The sequence below is a fragment of the Chenopodium album genome, chromosome 27 (assembly GCF_948465745.1).
Source record: "Chenopodium album chromosome 27, dcCheAlbu1.1, whole genome shotgun sequence".
In the NCBI taxonomy this organism is placed as follows: domain Eukaryota; kingdom Viridiplantae; phylum Streptophyta; class Magnoliopsida; order Caryophyllales; family Amaranthaceae; genus Chenopodium; species Chenopodium album.
Genome location: NC_137860.1, coordinates 13,140,991 through 13,147,978, shown reverse-complemented (window position 1 = coordinate 13,147,978; position 6,988 = coordinate 13,140,991). Strand labels below are relative to the sequence as shown.

At 40.7% G+C, this 6,988-nt stretch overlaps 1 long non-coding RNA gene across 2 annotated transcripts; it reads left to right on the top strand.

The window, feature by feature from the left end:
* Positions 1 to 945: 945 nt before the first annotated feature.
* On the top strand, positions 946 to 3,514 carry LOC145620546 (uncharacterized). Of its 2 annotated transcripts, none has more exons than XR_014108253.1 (4): positions 946 to 1,382; positions 1,545 to 1,609; positions 2,183 to 2,321; positions 3,271 to 3,514. It is a non-coding gene; the product is annotated as an uncharacterized LOC145620546 (long non-coding RNA). The 2 variants fall into 2 exon arrangements; XR_014108252.1 differs by having other exon boundaries at positions 948 to 1,382; positions 1,540 to 1,609.
* The last annotated feature ends 3,474 nt before the right edge of the window (positions 3,515 to 6,988 follow it).

Sequence of the window (6,988 nt, the reverse complement as noted above, 5' to 3'; positions counted from 1 at the left end):
CAACCGTTTGATCTCATTAAATATCATGTGCGAAGCTCGTGATATGGTTGAATATGAACCCAGAAATGCGCGCCCGCGAAGACATCTCGCATAGGTCGCGCAAAAGCTACTGCATACAATCTGTTTTGGACTCCGATGTGTGCGCCTTCTGACAGACCTGCGCGCCCGCGGTGGTCTGGGTTGCTGATTGTTGTTGTTGCGAGTGGAAACAGGGGAAGGGCGTGGGTCAGGTGGTTTGGTTAATTGAGGTTGGTGGTTGATTGGTGGCTGACGGAAGGTGCGGTTTATGTGTGGTGGTTGATTGGAGTTTTTTTGGTGGTTTATTAATGGCGATTTTGGCGGTGGCTGTGGAGGCTGTTGGGGTTTGCGTGGTGGTTCATTTTGAGCTGAGAGAGCAGGGGAGTTGCGTTTGTTGTTGGCAGTTGTTGTTATTGTTGTGGCTGGTGGTGTGAAGGCTGTAGTGGTTGTGTTCGCTGCTGGTTTGTGGTCGGTTTGTGTGGCTGACGGTGGTTCTGGGTGTGGGGTGATTGGTGAAAATTGCTGTTGGAAGCAGGGGAGAAGTGAGGTGCGTGGCTGATGGTGTTGTTGGTGTTGCGGGGTGAAGTGAGGGAGCAGAGGATTGTGTGGTGTAGGTTTAGAAATGATGTGGTGTAGGTTAAGCTGGCAGCAGTAGGTTGGTCAGGGGCAGCAGCTTGTGAATGATATTTGGCTCAATTCGAGATTTCGAACTTGATCCAAATTAAACTTGCAACTTGAGTATCGACCCGAACGCATGCACCTACAACCAAAAACAAACACGAGGGAGAAACAGGACAAAGACTAAAATAATAAAATAAAATAGGAAAAATAAAGTTAAATAAAATAAGCACTAGTAGAAAAATTGAAAAAGACAACGCTCATTGGCCACCGGTTTTTGTAAACCGGTGGCTTAATTAAGTGGCGGGATGAGGCAAAGAACAATTGCCACCGGTTCAACCAAACCCGTGGCAAAAATTGGAAAGGCCACCGGTTTGAACCCGTGGCAATAGTGAGATTAAAAAAAATAAAAAAAAAACCCGAATTAAACCCCCAAACCCTACCCTTTTCCTCTCATAGCCGCTCCTCCTTCTCTCTCCTCTTTCTCTTTCCTGCTCTCCCCTCTCTTCTCTGTTCTCATCTCCTTCTCTTTCTCGATCTTCCCCTTCTTCAATCTCCTTCTCCTCCTCTCCCCTCTCCCCTCTCTTCTCTGTTCTCATCTCTCTCTCTTTCCTCTCTCCACCGTGCCGTCGTCCATTCCTCCCGCTTCCCTCTATTCATGTCCTAGCAACGGCGGCAGTGGCACTAGGAGCTGATACAAACCCAACTCTCGTCGTTTTCCTCTCGCGAAATGATTTTCCCTGAAGGTTCGTGCGTTTTTCTTCTTTTCTCTGTAAATAATTTCATTATTTCGTGTTTTTTGAGTTTTCATTTTTGTCAAATTTACAATTTCATGTTTTCGAAAACCAAGGGTTTTATGGATTTCGATTTAATTCAATATTACTCCTTCTCTCTCCATTGAAGCCTAGATCCGTTCTCTCCCCATTGAAGCCAGGGCTCGTTAATCAAGCTCGTTGGTAATCGAAAATCTAAGGTTAGTGTTTCTAGGTTCTTTGCATTGTGGGTGTTTATGGAAATGACTGTAAAGGTGTTTAAAGTTGTTAATTTATGCAATGTATATTTTTTCCTGGTTAAATTTGGTTATGTTATTGGTATTTTGATAAAGGATTGAAGGAATTGTTTGAATTAATTGATTTTTGTAATGCCCATGATTTATTTTTACTGGGTAAATTTGGTTGAGTAATGGTTAATTTGAGAAATGATTGAAAATGTTAGTTATATTCATTAATTTTGCAGTACCCATGAATTTTCTGTGGGTAAATTTGGTTGGGTTAAGATTTTTTCGAGAATTGATTAAAAATGTGGGTTATATCAATCAATTTATGTGCAATACCCCACTTTTCTTTTCCTGGATAAAATTAATTGAATGATGCGCAATTGGAAAAATTATTGTAAAACTTGTTTGAATTTATATAATTGTGCAATGCACACTAATGTGTACTTTGAAAAATGATTGAAAAAGTCTATAAATTTATCAATATTTTCAATGCCCTTTTTTTTTTTTTTTTTTTTGGTGTTAATTTCTGATTGGTATATTTGTTTGCAGGTGGAGGATAACATTTGCAAGTTTGCAAAGAAGGGTCTTACACCATCTCAGATTGGTGTGATTCTTAGGGATTCTCACGGTATTGCTCAGGTTAGGAGTGTTACTGGCAGCAAGATCCTCCGTATCCTCAAGGCCACTGGTATACTCTCCTTTTCCACTTATTTGAATTTTATCATATAATATGTTGTTATTGGTAATTTATTGCAGTCATGATTAATCATAGTGGTATTAATAATACACAATTCAGTTAAAGTTGCTCTGCAATGTTCTAATGAACAGGTATTTGAAAGTATAGACTGGTATAATATTATTGAGAATATGTTAGTATTGTGATTAGAAATGAAGAAAGAAAGTTGTTTGCATGTCAATATTTGAGTTTTTGAGGATTCATTTGGTCTGTGGTTTGAAATGGTGGAGTGAGAGAGTAATTAAGGAAATTTTTGCCGTTGTTTTTGAGCTTTGGTTATTATGTACAGTTTAGTGATGCTGAGCCTTGTTTAGCTGAAGTTTCTTTGCTCAAATTCTGACCCTTTAGTTATTGATAATTGTTAGTTACTAGGCTGGAAAGATAGAACTTGAAGTTGTACTTTGAGAACCTTATGCATATTCCTTTGCATATTAAACTATTTGTCCTTGTGGCTTGTCAGTAGATAATTGGTCTTCCCATTGTTTAAAAAATTTATTTTCTTTAATTTCTTACGGCTCATTTGATAAGTAATCTTTTTAAGAAAAATGTCATGGACTCTCTGTGACAAATCATCTCTGCCTTTACAAACAGTATTTTCTTCTTACATTTCCTTCATAGTAAGTTGTAATGAAATTCTAAAGAAAAGAACACACTTTGGTGACATAAAGGGGTTGGATTGCATTACAGTCTACATTAGAATGGTGTATTTCTTGTAAAGAAAAATATGAACTACAGTCTCAATGCTATTACGACTCTTATTTGCTGCCTCCCAAATCTTCTGTTAGTGGTAGAGGCTGAACCAATCTTTGTATTAAACTATTAATAACTGCAAGAGCAAGACTTAGCTGGGAATGATGACTGAAAGTCTGAAATTAGAGATTTGATGGTGCTTTCCTTGCAGATTTGAAATTGGTTTGTAATGACTTGGTGATTGTTGTGAAGACTTCTTTTGCTTCTATGCTCCTGATGCTGCTGCTATGCTCTACGCCACTGCTGTTCAACTCTCGCTGCTGCTAATCTGCTTCTGTGTTGCTATGTTGCTACTCTGCAGCCACTTTGTTTGTAACCTTGTATTTTATTTTATTTTTTTGGACAAAAATTGTAATATTACATCATTTTTTTATAAAAATATGCAAGTTTATGTATATGTTAGTGTTTATATATCAATTTAAGTGAAAAAAATGCAAAAAAAAAAAAAAAAAAAAAAATTTATTTTTTTTGGCCATTATTGGCACCGGTTTTGAACAAGAACCGGTGCCAATAACCCCTTAAAAAAAACCCGGGAAGGGTTATTGCCACCGGTTAACCGGTGGCAATTCTTGTTTTTGCCACCGGTTTTGAACCGGTGGCCTTTTTTGCTAGGTTTTGCCACCCCCCCACTGGCCAGCGGTTCAAAACCGGTGGCAAAGGGGGGTTTTGAACCGGTGGCCAACCCTATTTTTCGCCTAGTGAAGATAAATAAAGTAAAATAAAATATAATGCTAAAACTAAAGAAGTAATAAAATTAAATGAAATAAAATAAAATAAAATAAACTAGAAACTAAAAGAAAATATATAAAACGAGAGAAGCCGGAAATTATTAACTAAAACTACAAAAATAAACTAAAAACTAATAAAAAAGCAAAAATACTCAAAATATAGATAAAGGACGAGAATAATAAAATAATAGAAATAAAGGATAAAAGGCTGAAATTATTGGAAAATAAGCCGGAATACGACTCAATAAACATCCTAAAAGTGACATAAATGTCACTTATCAAACTCCCCGAAGCTAACCTTTTGCTCGTCCTCGAGCAAATTAACATGAAACACGGGAGAAGGAGAATGATTTATTCAGGCAAAGCTAGAACACTAAAGGAGACAAGAATGTACACTAACTCACTTTCGTAGGAATCACGGTTAATTTTAGCAACTAAAGACAGGTCCTTTAAACCCCTAGATCGCCCTAGAGGACGAGTGTGCTCTCGTGAGGGTGTCCTAAGAGTTTAACCCACAACTCTAGACAAAAACCAAGGCAAGGAAATTAAAAGAAAAGAAAAAGAAACATAAAAAGAGAAAGCAAAACACAAGTTCATATTTGGACAAGAGATGGGAACAAGCACCGATGAATGCAAACCTTTCTAAATAGACAAATGTATGCACGTTCTAAGGTGTCAATGGTTGATTGAAACATAACATATGCTAAGCATAGAGAACTAATGAGGACTCAATCCACCCTAGCCCCAATCAATCGGGTCGCGTTCTCTCCACTAGCTTCAAATCAACCCTTAAGCTAGCTTCTCATGATTTCTCGAAGGAACCGGAAAAAGATAAAGAAATGAAAAACTTTAAGAAGGTTATCCCGACATCTCAGCTATGCATACTCTCTCCATAGGTTTGAAATCTATCTCCCTCCACCATTCTTTGACCTAACCCCACTAAAGTCTAAGGGTCTTTTATTGGTTGTAACGTAAGGCTTAGGGTTAAGGCGGGGTAAAAATTTGAAAATTTTGGTGATATTTCCTAAGTGAAGCAAAAGAGTTGTAACTACTCTTCGAGTTGTAACTCTCCCTAAGGACTAAAAACACCCAAAATATATGGCGCTTTCTGTGGGGAGAGTACCTCAAGATGGTTCAAGAATCTCTACCACTTCCTGATCCTAAAAATCTACAATCGCTTATTCAACCAGGTAACCAAGACAATCCTCAACCGGTTAATCAGCCGGTCAATTATGGTATTCCTCAACCGGTACCTCAACCAGAGGTCTTTACAGAGGAAGATGATGATGATGATGATGATGATGTGGAGACGTATGTAGCCAAGGATGGCTTCTTCATCTCCAAGTACAGACGTTCAAAAGACCAGCTGGAACGAAATATAGACTAGGCGGGTCCAAACAGGCGGCCCTAGGGAGGCCACAAGGGGAAACCCCAACGACCAGAGGAGAAGCTCCAATCACTCGGGATGAGCTTATGAAGTTCATGAACTCTTTCAAGCGGGAAATCAAGGAAATGATCAACAAAAACAAAGCTGGCTCTAGCAAGGGTCAGCCGGCTTAAAAGAATCCCCCATTTGGGAAGAAGAAGCCAGTCAAGGACTAGCGTCCAACTCCTCATCCAAAGGAGAAGGAGAAATAGAAGGCACCAGCAAGGCTTGACTGGACCAAGATCCTTCTGCCCACTGGTCCTCAGAGGCACACCCGGCATGATCAGCCGAAAAGCAGCAAGAAATCATCTCTCGACGCTCAGCACATCATCGAGCGAAGGAGATACCAACAGCTATCTGAGTCAGCCTCTACCTCGAGCTTTCCAGACAACTTCAAGGAAACCTCTGTAAGGAACTCTATGTCCTGACATGAGAGTTGACAGGTGGCAAGTCCGCCCAGCTTGGTCCTCAAGTGGTCGGGCACGCCTCGCATGCGTCCCAGGCGCAGTATGGTTAATATGACCTGCAGTATATGCAGCCGGCCCCCTTTGGAGGTCAGGCGGCATATGTCCAGCCTCTGGACTGGCAGCTCCGTCTGCTTAGACTTGGTGGACAACCTTCTGCGTTCACCAAGGAGATAACCGAGGCGGTTCAACCCGTTAAGGTTAAGAATGTGTTGGTTGGTACATATGATGGTACCGCGAACCCTGAAGACCACCTCATGGCGTGTACTAACCGCATGTATCTATAGAGTTGGATGATACCACATGGTTCCGTTGCTTTTTGGCTGCATTGAAGGGGATTGCCTAGCAATGGTTTGACAATCTGTCAGCCGGATCGATTGATAGCTTCAAGAAGCTGCCATTCTTGTTCGCTTCTAACTTCTCAAAGAATTTCTCTACAAAGAAAACACGTCTCGACTTGAGCACCATTAAGCAGGGTGAGAAAGAGGGCCTTCGCTCGTATGTCAGACGGTTCAACCTGACAGAATTCAAATTCAGGGGCTGTCTGACGACGTAGCATTCACAGACTTCTTCAAGGGTCTGAAAGACGGATCAATTTTTAATTTCGACCTGATCAAGAGGGGCATTCACCCTACAGGCGGCGTAAAGGGAGGCTGAAAGCTTTATACAAGCAACGGACCTCTGCTCGTCTGGCAATTCGTCGGACTCCAAGAAGTCCGACAAACAAAAAGACAGGCGGGCTGCTCAGCCAGCGAAAAAGAAGGAAGAGAACAAGAAGAGAAACGAAGTCTAGGCAGTAGATGACTCTGATCAACTGTCTTGGAAGAAACAGAAGGAGTTTAAGCCGTATGTCCCCAAGTACGAATTTAACAAAGATTGCAACTCCATTTTTATGGATACCAAGGATCGGCTAACTCTTGAAAAGCCGAATCCTACGAAAATTTCCGTCTAGAAGCGGAACAAAAATAAATTTTGCCAATTTCATGAAGAAGTTGCTCATGACACCAACGATTGCTTCTGTTTCCAACGAGCGTTGGATCGTTTAGTTAACAAGGGGATGTTGAAATCTTACATCTCCAAGTCAAAGGGGAACAAGAATCCGGGGCAGTCGTCAAAGACCACCCAGCCTACTAGTAGCTCGGACACTAAAAAAGAGCCGGTCTACAAAATAGCAGGTGGATTCTCATGTGGTGGCCCTACTATTCGGGGCACAAAAAGTCATCTGAGGAAGATGGACACGACTGCTGGTGA